Below are 15,985 nucleotides of genomic sequence, written 5' to 3' on the forward strand. Positions count from 1 at the left end.
CTGGATGTGTCCAGAGACCTGAATATGGATTTCAGCATGTCAAATCACACTCAGTGATCTTTCATGTCACAGTGTGTGATTTGTTGTAAGAGTCCTCAGCAGAGTTTGATGGGACTCTATAGGGCATCATTAGCCACGGCTCCAATGGATAACTGCAGTCACCTATTTATGGACAGAAGATAACACATATGCAGTCCACATGCTTACTGTTGACATGTAGATTCTGACTACATTATAGCTGTGGTTCTGTACCTACCGAGTAGTAGTCTCTTAGGTATTTCACTGTGTTGGAAAGCAGACTTCAGACCACTTTCCCTCCATGCAGGTGGCTCAGTGGTACAGTGGCCAACATTGTCACCTCACAGCAAGAGGCTCTCTGTTCTCTGGTTCGATTCTCAGCTCAGGTGCCTTCTGTGTGGAGTCTGCATGTCCTACCTGCATTTATGTGGGTTTCCTCCCACATTCTAAAGGCATGAATCTTGAGCATTTCTTCTCAGGCTTCCACTGAAAATTGTCTCTTTCCCAGCAACAGATGTTAAATAAATAAAATATAGCAGCATTATGGACAGTACTAGGGTGTGTTGCCAAGATATTTGCAATGAAGCCATTTGCTGAGCAAATCACCTGACAATTGAGAGGTGGCCACCCCTTACCTTTGTGTAGAGAATGACTGTTACAGTCCTCAGTTCCCTATGGATAAAGCCTGTCTGAAGGCTGTGGTTGAACAGGTTCTAGTGGGCCTTACAAGACATATTTCAATGTATTTAGTAGGCATCCTGGGATGTTATCAGGACCCATTAATGCAGTGGTTTTAGCTCTGTAGAGTGCATCTGAGAAATGGTGGGGGAACCTGGGGTGATGGGGGTTAAAATTAGAGCTAAATGTATTGGCCAGCAAATTTATCTATTTATTGATATTTGATTACCGTGAAAGTCAGACTGGGTAGGAGCCCATTTTCAGCAGAGGCAAGCTCCAAAGTATTACAAAACATTTTAAGAACAATAATTTTACAGCCTTTAAAATAATACAAAAAACAAATACAGTTTAGATAATTATACAAAATTAGATATAATATGAAAAGATTGGTTGAAAACATATGCAAGTTATATGAAAATGATTTAATAGTAAGATAAGTTTTAGCTAGCCTCTAGAGAAAGTAATGGAAAGGTAGTATTTTACAAACAGGAATAGCAATACAAAATGAGAGAAAAGCAGGCTTATGGTATATTTAAAAATAAATCTAGGGGAGAGAAATTGATAGAAGTAAGGAAGTGAGTGAAGAAGGGAGATAAAGGAGGTGATAGGTATGAATAGGTACTTGTTCACATTTAGGGATATATTTTATCCTAATGTTGAGCAATAATAGAGCCAGCTTTTGGATAGAAAGTCCTTCTGAATGGTTTTGAAGGATGGGAGGGAGATTTCTCTGACCTAATGGATACAGATATGGAGTTCCGGGCCTTGACAACATGGTACAAGTAAAGACACTGCCCAGCAGATTTAATAGGTTTGTGGACAGGATTTTTGGTCATTGGATTGTAATGACTGACTGAGAACATAGTTGTGTAGAGTGTTATTTAGTGTTGGACAAGCAGAGGAATACTGGATAATTTTATAGATGATTAGAAGCTGTGTGTTTGTTAGTTCATGATGTAGTTCTAACCAGTTTAGGCTTTTTTGTGCTGTATAATGGTAGGTTCTGAAAGGGGTATGTGCTGAAAATTTAGCAACTTTGTTATAGCATTGTTCATGTTTTAATTTTTGTGATGCCTGAAGGTTAGTAAGGATAGGAGCACCATGAAGAAGTGTGAGTAGAAGATAAGTGGTGGCAAGTGAAACTTTAGCGCTATAAAGCAACCATAGTTTTTGATGAGTTTTTCTTATGCAATTTTGTATATGCAGATCGAATTAAGATTATCATCCACTATCAACCCTAATAATTTGCTATGAGAAGTGACTTCAATGGTTGTATTATCAAGAAAGATAGATCTTTAGATTTTGTTTTTCATGGAAGATTGATATGAGGAAAAACAGTAGTTTTTTTTTAGGTTGAGCATGAGTTGTGGGTTACAAAGCCATGTTTCAGCTGCTAATAAAGCTTTCTAAGTAGTTTTTGGAAATGTGCCATGTTGCCAGATGTGCAAATGAGCGTGGAGTCATCTGCGTACTCTGTTAGGGAGGTCTGTTGTGTGGAATTGTGGAGGGTGTTGATTGATGCGAATGTTAAAGAGGAGGGGACCAAGCATAGAGCCTTGTGGTACACCAGAGATGACTGGGAGGTACAGAGAGAAGGTGGAGTGTCATTTTACTGACTGATACCTATTGGATAGGTAGCTTTTGAACCATAGAAGGGTGGGCTGAAAGAGACCTAATGGGGACATTTGAATTAGATGTTTGCTGTGACAAACTTGTGTCAAAGGCTTTAGACAAGTCTAGAAATAAAGAGGAGAATAGTTCCCTGTTATCTCTAGGGTTGGGGTGAATTTATGGCCAGGTTATAAGATGTCTTTTAACAGCTATCCAGAATTTTGTAGGGCTGTGTTTACTATTCTTCTGAAAGTTATTATGATAATTTTTTCTTCATTAATTTGCATTTTAGTATTACTGTGAAGCATTTGACGTTTTCAAAATATTGTGGTGCTTTGTATTTTTGCCATTCTTTCCATGCTTTTTTTCTATCCTGCATTAGCATTCTAGTCTTTTTGGATTGCCAAATTGCATTATTTGTTTTTAGTCACTTCCTTCTAGGAGGTGCAAGGCTATTTAGGATATTCAGGAAGGTTGCATTTAATTAATTTACAGCACCATCTAAGGAGAGGATTTTTAGGAAGTTCCAGTTAATAGATCATGGGTTAGTAATGAGCATTTCTTGATTAAACTTGGACAGGTTGTGTGTTGTTTTATAAACATGCTGTTTGAGTAGATGTGTGAGATGCCTGATTGTATAGACCAGAAAATGATGACTGAGACAATCAGGCATTGTACCTGTGGTGATGAACTTGCTATGGTCTTATACTAGGATCCAGTCTAATAGGGAATTTGATGTGTTGGTATAATGTGTGGGGCTATTAATTAGTCGTGTGAGACCAAATAAGTTCACACCAGATGTAGGGGTGTTAAAGTTTATATCCCCCAGTTTGGTATAGAAAGTTCCATTTGCTATTAGTTCAGCACACTGTTGGGTGTTCCCTTTAAGGTTGCGTGCATAACTGAAAAAATGCCTTATGGTTATCCTTAACTTGGGAGGCAAATTTTGCCTTAAAGTTGGGCTTGGTGGAGTTGATTAGTTCCCTGAGTTGTTTGTTTACACTGATGAGGGAGTTTTTTGACTTTCAAGCATAGCTCTTCCTATTTTTGGACAGGATTTTCTTACTTTTGTTTCTACTGGGGATCCACAAAGGAGGCTTGTTTTTGGAGTTTGTCCTAAGTTTAGTTTAGTTTGCTATTACTGTTTTCTATGCAGTTATTTACAATCTGTAACTTTGCTTGCTTTGATTTCCCTCATGTGTTTCTTATGTATTGTTGAATTCTTCTCATCTTGTTTGTCCTACATACTACTTGTAATCTCTATTATTATATTCCCTGCAGAATGCATCTCTCATAAACAAATGCTCTGTCACATTAATTCATCATCTCCTCTTCCTCCAGCCTCCCATTATACTCTGCATTCTTATGTTTCTCCTTTTGTGACAAATCCAGGGACCTGCCCTTCCCACAGCAGGCAGACCTGGGACTAATATGTTGACCAGGGAGCTGCACATGTAGATAGAAACCAGTACAGTCCTTTAATCCAGGGTTGCAGTGTGAAAGAATATTGTGGGTATGCTAACACTACACAATGAGTGTAGACTTACTACCTGAATGAGTGAGCCTCTTCTCTTAAGCTGAAGTCAGACACATATGAATCATAATGCAGGCTGTAACCCCCAACTGGAGAATGCAGTTAGCCTTTATTTATCTCAGTTGACTGATATAAAGCAGGCTTATGGTGGGCTTAAATTCTATAAAAAAAGCATACCTATGTACAAGAATATTCTGAGCAGACGTTAACCCTAATGTATATTCCTTGGTGAACTGAAGAGACAAAGTTATGGTCTAAATATAGATACGACAAAATACATTTTTTTCCTGAGCCCAGTAAATATTTTCGATTGAGATTTTTAAGGCATCAGCTCAACTAAGACCAAACATATGAGTCATGTTTTTTACTCCTGAATGCTTTACATCTTTGCAAAGTAACTTACGTTTATTCAATGTATACCACTGTAAGTACATCACAATATTGCAGGATTTAGTTTTTGTCCATGTACTTTATTGAATGTTTTTGTTTAATCCTATGACTCTATACAGGAATTGTTATCCTATGCGACATTTACTTTTAATATTAATGTGCAACATTGTGTAATTTTGTGTGGAGCTTTTTCCCTGGCTCTCCCCTTGAAAGGTTTTCTTTTTTTGCCCAGGCAGTCTTTCCTAGTCAACAAATGAATATATAGTGAGCCTCTGTCACAAAGTAGATCCTATTCATTCTAATGGTTGCATTTTTTTCAGTCAAATTTCTCAGTGAAGTGTTGTTCAGATGGTGCTGATTCATTTGCCATAAATTTTGGCATGTGCATTACTCAAAGGGAGAAGAATTAAGCATATGTTCAATTTTGTGGCATTTGTGTAAACACAGCAAAGATGTTAAACAGCAAAAAAGGGTGCCTTGTGTGACTCTGCATCTCCTCCCTGTGTCTTAGTTGTTTTTACTTAGGATTCAGAATTCATATTGCCTGGGGGTGTGTGAGTATGCTTTGGGATGGATTCCAAAAGAAAGTTGCAGACAGTGCAGTGCACTGAACAGAGACATCAGCATATCAGCATGATTCAATAGTGGACAGTAAAAGAAGAGTAAGTAATAATTTATTCAGTGTAGTATAATTGCAGATTTCACACACTCCTTTTGGATTACAAAACACAACGTGGGCACCTAATGACAATAAAATGCAACATACTAGTGCTCCAAAAATTTTATGAAAGCACTTGGTGGAGGCCATTTATGCTTACCCTTTAGGTTAAAATTTCCAATGGTTTTCTAAGCAATCCTGCAGATTCCACACAATATAATTTAAAAAAAATAATGCAAAAGCCACATTTAATGCATTAGAGCAGACTAGGGTACTACAACCATAATACAAGGTGATCTTCTAGTGCATCCAAGAAAGTGGCCAGCAAGTTGCCAAGCCAGACTATAGTTAAGCTAGCTGTCCGACCAGGAAATCACTGATGGATACAGGTTAGTGAGCTAGTGCAGGCTGTGTGCATGATGTATGCACTCCACATGTATGCATGCAGTTTGTGGGGGTAACTAGTACCAGAAGAGCGTATGGCCTTTGGGACATTTCATCAGCATATGGGCAATGTTGTAGGAGTGATCCAGACAACCACCAGTCACATTCTAGGATAGTTCCTTGCAATAATGTGCAGGAAAGTGAATGAATGCATCCATTTCCAAACAGCAGCCATGACGTGCAGAACTGTCATGCAAACACTCTATGCCATTGCCATCTTCCCTTGTGTCATTGGGGCAATTGACTGCACTCATGTCTCAATCAAAACCGCAGCAGTACCTGATGCTGAATGGTACATCAATAAATAGGGGTAGACCATCATCTAATTGCCATGTTGTGTGATCTGCAGATGGCCTCATTACCAGTATCATAACAACACACCCTGGTAATGCGAATGATGCAGCAATGTACAGGGAAAGTGGTCTGAGGGACACATTCCAACAAGGCAAAATTCTGGAGTGGATCCTACTCAGTAAGTACATGAGTACTGCTATAATGTAGACATTGTCCATACATGCTAACAGCAAACATGAGAGCTAAATATGTGTTTCCAGCCCCCTCCAAACAGGTGACTGCTGTTATCCACTGGTGCCTTGGCTTGTGATGCCATACAGAGCCCCATCAAAGCTTGTTGCAAATACATACAACAGAGTGCACCATATGACAATGAATACCACTGAGCATGTGTTTGGCTTGCTAAAGTCAAGATTCAGGTGTCTGGACACATCCACAGATGAACTGCAATACACACCAGAAAACGAATCAGAGATGGTCACCATGTTTGCCATACTGCACAACATTCTAATATCAAAACATAATGCCCTGCCAGACACAGGTGTGGGTGACCTAACATGAAAATCTCATATTTTTGATGTGGAGCTCATAGAGTTCTCACAGGGTGATTAGGAAGACACAACAATGAGAAGAAATAGGCATTTGTCATGGAGGCTGTGGCTGTATGTTCTAGCTCAGGCAACATGACAGCATCTGGCTCACATCTTTGAATCATGACAAGCCACACATACAGAAGTACACAGACAAAACAGTGATGTTCACACAGTGTTGCCCTAAGACAGCAGCACAGAAAACAACTAATGGAAACAGCCCATTAGATGCCAAGATTGAACATCATACATGCCATAGTCATAGTATTCACCTCATGACATAGCAAGAAACACATCTGGATGTCTACAGAGGAACATTCACCACAGGACCACTTTATACAAGGTACCTCACCAAAGATGACCTCACTGACATGTGTGTCATGCTGAGGTACGCACATCAGAAAGTGTTGTCCATTTAGGATATCATCATATATAAAATTAGCATGTGAAGGTAGCACTTGCAGGGGTTGTACAATAAGACTGAAAAGTATCACACATGTCATGGATATGTGTAACAGTGTTGGATACCACACTATGAGGCATACAGCAACAGTAATACTGACAGCATGTCAAGAACTGGCCAAAATGCAGCATACTAGGCATGTCTTAAACAAGTATTATGGGACACGCCTGACATGTAATGTCACATATAAGGCAAAACTAGAATGCACAGGTGTGTGTAACAACATGAATCAGTCAGATTAAAATATATGTTCAATTCTGTAGAACATCAATGAAGGGCAGTACACATCTGCCATGTAAAATGCATCATTGTACAGTATATAGCAACATATGTATATATGTGTGTAAGCAAGTAGTTATGGAAAGGCACACATGGGAAGTGCACATCAGAAAGAGGATAACAAAGGGAAATATATAAACAGAGTTGCATGTTGTGCTGATGGGTGGCATGTGCAGTACCAAAATAAAATGCCACAGGTATCACTGACATGTATAATGAAATATAGCTGTGGACATGGGTATAGCAGGCAACAATGAAATGTGTAATGTGTCAATCAATGATGGAAGAGTAAGGTAATAGGCTGATGATTTTGAGAAATGCTCACCAGATGCTAACTATCAAGAGCTGCAAAAAATGGAAGCAGGGTGATTTTTACACAGAGGGGTGCAGTTGTTAATATTTCAACCAACATATAATAATGACAAATATGTACAACATAACACAGCATGAAGGTAGTTACTCAATCGGATAAATGAGCAGAAAAAGCCTGTGGCATCAGACATTTAGGAAACCACTTATTTATTTTATTTATTTATTTTACATTTGTTTACTGGGATAGTCCGACTGGGACAGTGCCCATTTTCAGCAGAGGCCTGGGGAGAAAAGCTCCAGCGTATGCTTACATAAAGTCATCACATCAAGTAATAGAAATTATAGACAAAAAAATGTGTTAATACATTTACAGGATAAAAATTTAAAAACAAAAATATATACATAGTATCAAATAGAACAAGACTTTAAACACTTGATTATAGACAAGTATATGCTTGAACTTATATATGTGGAGGAACTTAACATTAGTTAGGAAATTAAGTAGGGAGAATCACTTAGGCAAAGTATTGCATAGTTAGTAATACTTCCATGGTGAGAGTTGCAGCTAAGAATGTAACTACCTATAGAGAAGTAGTGTTGTTATAAGGGATATGTTAACAGAGTTAGTATGTACAGCCAAATTGTATAAGTAGTGCTAAGTTAATAATTGACCTGGAGTGTTAACATGTACAAAGCCAAGATTCAAATAAGAGTCTTTTAAGAGATAATTTGAAATGATTAAGATTACTTATGGATCTAATACTATGTGGGACGGTATTCCAATTTTTGGCAACAAAGTTAGAGTAAAGAGAGTTGCCTGCTGTATTGGATACATTGGTTACTTGGAGTAAGTCTTTATTAGATGATCGAAGATTCCAAATGTTAGAATAAGATTTTTTTGGGGAAGGTACATTTTCAGGATTGTGCATTATTTTGTGAGCCATTATTAATTGGTTATAGTTCATAACATGAGATAGTTCCAACCAAGAAAGATTTTTGAGGCATTGACAGTGATGGGTTGAATGTATGGAATCTGTTGCAAATTTGGCGATCTTATTGTAACATGATTCTAATTTACTTAGTTCTGACTTTTTGAGGTTGATAAGTATGGGGGAGATATATGAGTGAGGAGAAGGTGGGTTCTAGCTATGGCTTTTCTTGCAGCGCCTGTTAAGAATTTTTTGTTTCTATACATTGTTCCCATTTTCTTGTGAAACTTTTTGATTGTGTTAGAAATGTGTATGTCAAATTTTAGTCTGTTATCAATTATGACGCCTAATAGTTTTGTTTGGGAATCTGAGAAAATCCTAGTATTATTACTGGCAGTGATATAAAAGGTAGCTGGGTGGTTAGTAGGTTTAGATGGATGAAAGATCATAAGTTTAGTTTTATTACGGTTGGGAATGAGTTGTGAGTTTGCTAGCCAAGTTTCAATATCAGAGAAGGCTTTTTGTGTCACTGTAAGAAGTTGAGTTATTGTGGATGCTGCACATATGAGGGTTGATTCATCTGTATATTGTATGATAGTTGCTGGACAGGAGTCAGTATTAAGATCATTTATGAATATCCTGAAGCGGAGGGGCCCTAGGATTGAACCCTGAAGGACTCCAAGTGTAACAGGAAGGAGTGGGGATAGATATTGCTTCCATTTCACAGCTTGCTGGCAGCTAGATAGATAACTTTGAAACCAGTTAATAGCATCAGGGTTGATATTAAGATTATTCAGAATGGACAGTAACTTAGGATGGGAAATTGTATTGAATGCTTTAGACATGTCTAAAAAGTCTGAAGACACTATTTTGCCATCATCTCTGAATTTATTTATAGTATTAATGAAACTTAGAAGAGCTGTAGTAGTGCTATGATATGGTCTGAATCTATGCTGTGACAATGAGAGTAGATTATTGTTTAGAAGGTGTTTAAGAAGTTGAAAGTGGATACATCTTTCCAGAATTTTAGAAAGTGTTGAAAGTATAGCAATGGGCCTGTAGTTTGTTAATTCTGTTGAATTTCTTCCTTTGTGTAATGGTGTAATATATGCAATTTTCCAAATAACTAGGACATACTGTTCTGTTATAGAGCAGTTTATAAGTATTGACACAGGGAAGGCAATAACAGCTGCTAACTTTAGATATTCTGCTGGCAAGTTATTTGCTGCCAGTGAGGTGGGTTTCAACTTCTTTAATAGTTTTGCAATAGTTTGTTTTGGGACTGTCTGAAATGAGAATGCATCTACAAAATTGCTTGGATTGCTGGGTGTTGACATTGTGGGGGACTTGCTATTCTTAGTCAGTGCTAAAACACTTTCAGTGAAAAATATGTTAAATTGTTCATCAGTATTTTTTGTGTTCTCAGGTAAGTTGGGGGGGAGTTGTCATTTGGCCAGGATGAAGTATGTTATTGATTGCATTCCAGAATTTTTGTGGATTCATTCTGTATTTCCATTGCAAATTAGAATAGTAGTGTTGTTTGTCTAGTTTAATTTTGTCACAAAAAAAGCACAGCCCAAACTTGTAAAGAAAATAGCACGCTGAAGGTAGATTCAAAAAGACGTTCTTTAATCCAATGGAAAACACACAGTACTACACAATACTAATGCTGTTTTTTGTACAAAACATAAATAAATAATTGTAAAAAACTTGTAGATAAAAAAACGTCATTAGTTAAGGTTGAATTAAGCGCTTAAGTTTCTGTCCAATCAGAAACTTCTTCATTAAATTCACTCACAAATACATACATATATATGTGATTGCAATACTGAAAGGGTGGTGTATTGTGCTTTGTGTAACAAATGCAGAGTATTCTATATCGGAAAAACTGAGAGAAAATTAAAGAATAGAATATATGAACACTTGAGGGATATAAAAAACAGGAAAGAAACAAATGCCTTAGCCAAACATATTCTAGAATTTAGGGATCATTTGTTTAAGTTTTTTGTTATGGAGGCAATAGAATATAGGACTAGAGGGGGTCCCTGGAACCTCGTCTTAGAGAGACAAGAAACATTATGGCAAATTAGGACCAACGCTACAGAATGGCCAGGTTTGAATGAATCCTTGTCAATAACATGCTTTTTGAAGCTAAAAGCTTTAGAGAGATAGTCTTTTAAGTTTTAAAACATTTATTTATTTTATTCTATATAGTGTGTATTTGTGAGTGAATTTAATGCACGATATTTATGTTTTTTAAAAGATTCTTATGTTTTATGTATTAGATAGCGATTTTAATTGGGTGGTCTTTATTGAAGGTGTGGTTGTATTTTACTATAAAATCTCATACATCAAATGTGAAGATATTCTGAAGAAGTTTCTGACCGGACAGAAACAAAAGCACTTAATTCAACCTTAACTAATTACGTTTTTTATCTACAAGGACCAGTATTGGTATTGTGGAGTTTTTTACAATTATTTATTTCTGTTTTGTACAAGAAACAGCATTGGTATTGTGTAGTACTGTGTGTTTTCCATTGGATTAAAGAATGTCTTTTTGAGTCTACCTTCAGCATGCTATTTTAGTTTAATTTTGTGTTTGGCAGTGTTTCGAAGTTGCTTGTAAATTAAATGGTTTTGGAGGGATTTATTTTTGGCCCAAATTTGCCATGCTTTGTCCCTTTGTTTTAGGAGGGTATGAGTCTCATGGGTTAACCATGGTGTGTAGCTGGCTTTGACTTAAACTATTCTTGAAGATGCAAGTCTGTTTAGAATAGTAAGGAAGGGGTCATTGAAGTGTTGCACAGCAGCATGTAAGGGCAGTTGCTTAAGAGGAGTCCAGTCTATTTTTTCATGAATACTAAGTAGAATCTGTAAGTTAAAATGTTTCTTATTACGAACTTGGCGTAAGCTGATTAGTTTAGTAAGGTTACTGTGATTTCTCAGTAAGTAGACTTCAAAGTGGTCACTTAAGTGATCTGGGAGACACCCTGCTATTTGGTAATACTGGGGTTTATTAGTTAAGAACCGGTCCAAAATAGATTATCTGTTTTCTTGTCAATTCTAGTTGGGTGATGTAGTAGTTAGTAGTTATAACTACTGTTATCCGCTCTGTTAAAAGCCTTGATACAACAGTTAGTAGTTATAGCTGTAGTAGACAGTGGTTATCATTGCCACAGGAGACACACATCAAATCAACTGCCAGTGTTATTCTAACACAGCCTAGGGTGGTCTCACTGACAGCTCACACTACACCACAGTCTTGGCTGCCCTTGTCGTGTCCAGAACCGCACGGCCCATAGTGCCGAAACAAGGAGCTGGCTGTGGTAACACTAACAGGTTGAGATGTGGTGTGGGTAGGAGCAGTGCTGAGATGTATCTGTCTGGACATGATAGTTTGGTTCTGAATAGGCTGACCAAAATAAGATGTCCATGCATGTTGCAGCACTGACCATGACGTCGCAGGGCCATGTGTGGATCTATTGAGAGAGGTCTGCCTGTCCCATTTAGAGGTAATCTGCTCATGAGGGTGAGGGCACATGACACCCAGTTTATACTATTGCACTGCTCTAGCACTGCTGTATCAAGGCTTTTAACAGAGCAGATAACAGGATAACCCACTTTCATGCTATGCATCTTATGCTGCCATGATCTCTCCATGTCTGCACTTCTGATCTTCATGTAAAACACACAGCTGGTGTGCTACATGAATGTTATCATGGGCAAGTGCACACAGATCAGTGCCAGGATGCCACTGTGAACATTCATGCACCTGAAACAGTAAGCATATACCCTCTGACATGCATCCACACACATCAACTACACTCCCACATGTAGTCCAAGTCTGATGGACATTATCAGTCCATTGTGAGGAAGAGTCCCCATCACTTCCAGACTCAGCGTGGGACAGCAGGTCACAGTCATTATCATGTCCAATATCTGATGTCCTTGCATTATTAGAATGGCCAATCACACTATCTTCCCATTTAGAAGTTATACCATGAAATACCTGACTGGAAAATGAACCAAATGAGTCCCTGTGTGAGATCACATCCTGATTCATGATCAGTGGACTAGTAATTGGAGGAGGCAGGAAATGGATGTGCTGCACATAGAGGCAGGTGAGACATGTATACATTTACATAAGTCAAATGAGGCAGGATATGACTGACATAATTGGATGAATATGTAACAAACCTGAATAATTCTGGTGATATGAACTTAATAGGTCGGCATGGCTTTGGGTACTGCAGGGATCATATAGAGCAGAGATAAGCCATGTCAGTCACATATCAAACAAGTATGAAGGACAATGTTAAAACAAACATACATACATACATGATGACATACCTGATATGTACTCCTCTGACTCCACCACTGGTGGTAAAGGTTGAAATGCAACTGTGATATAAAATGAGACATGTACATAACAAGTCAGTAATAAGCACATACATGGCATCAGGTAGCATTGAAAATTATGTGTCACTCATGGCAAATAAGATATACACATGCTGGATGGCTAATGATGTTTTGCGGACTGCAAGTGTCCTATGCAAGTGAACAAGACCATATTAGTCATGAAGGTTGTACTTAACAATATTGCATTATAACAATCATATAGACTGCCTTATCAGGTCTGTCCTCCCTGGCTATGGAATGAATCACCTAACATAATGCTGTACCTGTAGGTTAAAGTGGAACACAAATAACAGGTGAGTATACATCTCAGTTGTAACAGCAGGTAGAGGTAGGTAAAGGCTAGTGATCACCCTGAGTACAGACACGTACCTGATGCATGTCATCAGTAGCCTGATGTTGAGGGGCCTATGCAGGTGAAAAGAACACAAGAGTATACATTGTTATCTATGTATTGTTTAGATTATTTAACAAGTAAATTTCAGCCATGCTGCCACCATGCCTCATTAATAAGATAATTTTCACTTGGGAAAAAGTTGTGTTGATTATGGCTTGACATCTGAAGAAAGGTTAATATGCACATATCAGGTGCTCTACAGGAGGCACACTTATTGATAGATCAACCTTTAAAGCATATGTCAATGTAATGCCATTCATATACAGTGAGTGCAATGCTATGCAAAACAATTAATGTCATGTTTGCTACTATCATGTGCAGATAAGCATTAGACACATACATGACACGTATCAGTTGCTGAGTATATATGTCATGACCTCATAAGCATACATATACAATGCCTTTAATATAGTCTACATCTTAGGATGTTATGTATGCAAAGGTGGGAGTAGACCCAAGGTCAGGGGAAATTTTGACCACTAAGAGCTAATCATATAACCAGTGCACCATTGCTTCAGTAGCAAAAAAAAAAATCTATTTTCACAGTTACGTGCACAACTACACCTACCAAGTCAACATCAACCATCTGGGATATGTCATAGATGTCAACATAGGGAGTAACAAAGATCAGCACAAATGTGTCATGTATGATAACTTAAAAAGCAGATGTAGCAGTACATGTTACAAAGCAAGGCAGAACAAGAGCAGCTTATGAAAATGAACATTTTTTGTGGCAATGACTAGGTGTGAACCAACAAACACATTGCATGCCAAGCCATCCTGAGGTTCCCCAAGTCTACTGAATGGCATAACAGCTTCCAAATGCACAAATAAGCTCCAGTGAATATCCACAAATCATACTTTGAACACTGAATTTGTAGACACCCCATAAATCAGCATAATCTAGCAACAGATGTGCAGGCCAAAATGCATTGCACAGATATGGTCAGACTCCATAAATATCAGCAGTTCACCAGGGCTGGTGTGCTTGTAGCCATATACCTGCATAAGGAAAAAAAGCTTCCTGGTAATGATGGAAATGTCTACATATGCATGCATGTGGAGGAGGGCTCCCCACATGCTTTATGTAACTGACATATTGATATCCAGACACTTTCAAAAAAAGATACATGAAATATGGATTAGAAGGTTCACACAGGAGACTATGAACATAGCAGAGAGATACTGAGTACTGTAGTAATACAGCAATACAAGCAGCTAACTTCATGATAACTTGTTTTATTGATAGTTGTAGTCAGGCAGTTAAACCTAGCAGTGAGATTACCTCAGCACAAACAGCTATAAAAGTGCCATTTGTGTCATGCATAATCAATGAGCTTCATTGGCATACAATGTTTTGGAATCACATTAGCAAACATCTGCATACGTTCTCGAATCTCAGTGCATTAACCAATACTTAAACATAAGTGTACAGTTCTCAGTACAAATATCCAGTAGTTATACTTGCATGTGGATATGTTGATGCCTATTGCCCACCAACAGACTGCAACCACCCTATGTGTGCCATTTTTAAAATGTAATATTGAAACATTTTCTTATCACACCATTGCTACCTGCATGAGTGGTACTTTAGTGAGCAATTTTATAAAAGCATTTTTGTTGATAGTTTCCACCATTTTCAAGGAAATAAATGTTCACTGAGAAGAGGCTGTGTTGTATCTGCTGGACCAACAAGGAGACTCTCTAGATGCTAACTGCCTATGTGAGACATGAACAGTGGATACATGCTCATTACAGGAACTTTGCACAGATTTGCACAGACCAATGTGTGGAGTCAGATTGAAAGCGAGCTATAAGGATGTATGAGGATCTACAGGACTGGCATGCAGATCCAATAGTGAGACGATCATCTTCACCATATGGTCTGGGATGACCTTCACAACAGGATCACAGAGGTTTGACACCAGGCCCCAGGTACCAAAAGTAATTGAGATAATCCACACTTTAACACCTGATAATTACTGTTATCATTGACTGAACATATGTGATAAGGTGAAGTAGATTCTAAAGATATTCCATTTATTTAAGTATTACTATTAGTAAGATAATTCCACTTGAGATGCAATGTAATATTTAAATACTGATGGATATCTAAGTGCACATCCCAAATGTAACTGCAAATAAGCTGAACCAGAGATGCAGATGTACAGAATGTTTAAGTGATGGCATGTGCAATAAAAAAATGCATGTATTTGACACATTGCATTTAACAGAAACTGGTCAACCCTGTAAGCAACTGCAATGTTCATTAGCTCAACTGGTTAGCAGTAGAAACGGAGGTTGATTGTCTGTGGATGCCATCATTGATACTGGACAAAGCTTTTCGATTTATTTCACATAATATGAGTATGTTGCATGGTCGTGTGCTGAGGTATGAAGATCTATACATGTGTTTCATTGTTCAGAGTGCATTAACGTCTACAGCTCATAGGGTACAGATGAATATGCATTTTGTCATTATCCAGAATTCTTTGAGAATGTAACATAAATACTACTTTGCTAAAATGGGTATAGGAGTAATTCCCTTGCAATAGTTAATGGAAGATAAAACATGTAATCTTATTCTTAGATGTTGAGTACCAAATATTCACATACAGCCCTTCTTCACTGAGTTAGAAAAATATAAGAGCAGTTTAGTTCACCATGCAATCAATATGAGTGTGTGCTGTAATAACACTTGATTTAAAGCAAATGTGGATATGTATTCCGTAGACCGTGGTATATCTAATGGGTTAGCACTCTCGGTAATGCCAGTTACACTCCTATTTGCTTTGTGTTTTTAAGTTTGAACTCCACAACAGTCCTGTAATACACAGTTTGGTATTTTTTAAATATTTAGGAATGTTTTGTTACTTGTAACATATGTACTGTAATCTCTGTGTTGTAATATATGATTCTATTGTACTATGGATGACTATGCATTTCTTTGTTATTCACAATACTTTGAGATT

Source organism: Protopterus annectens, chromosome 11.part0, assembly GCF_019279795.1.
Source record: "Protopterus annectens isolate FY-2018-M chromosome 11.part0, PAN1.0, whole genome shotgun sequence".
In the NCBI taxonomy this organism is placed as follows: Eukaryota; Metazoa; Chordata; order Ceratodontiformes; family Protopteridae; genus Protopterus; species Protopterus annectens.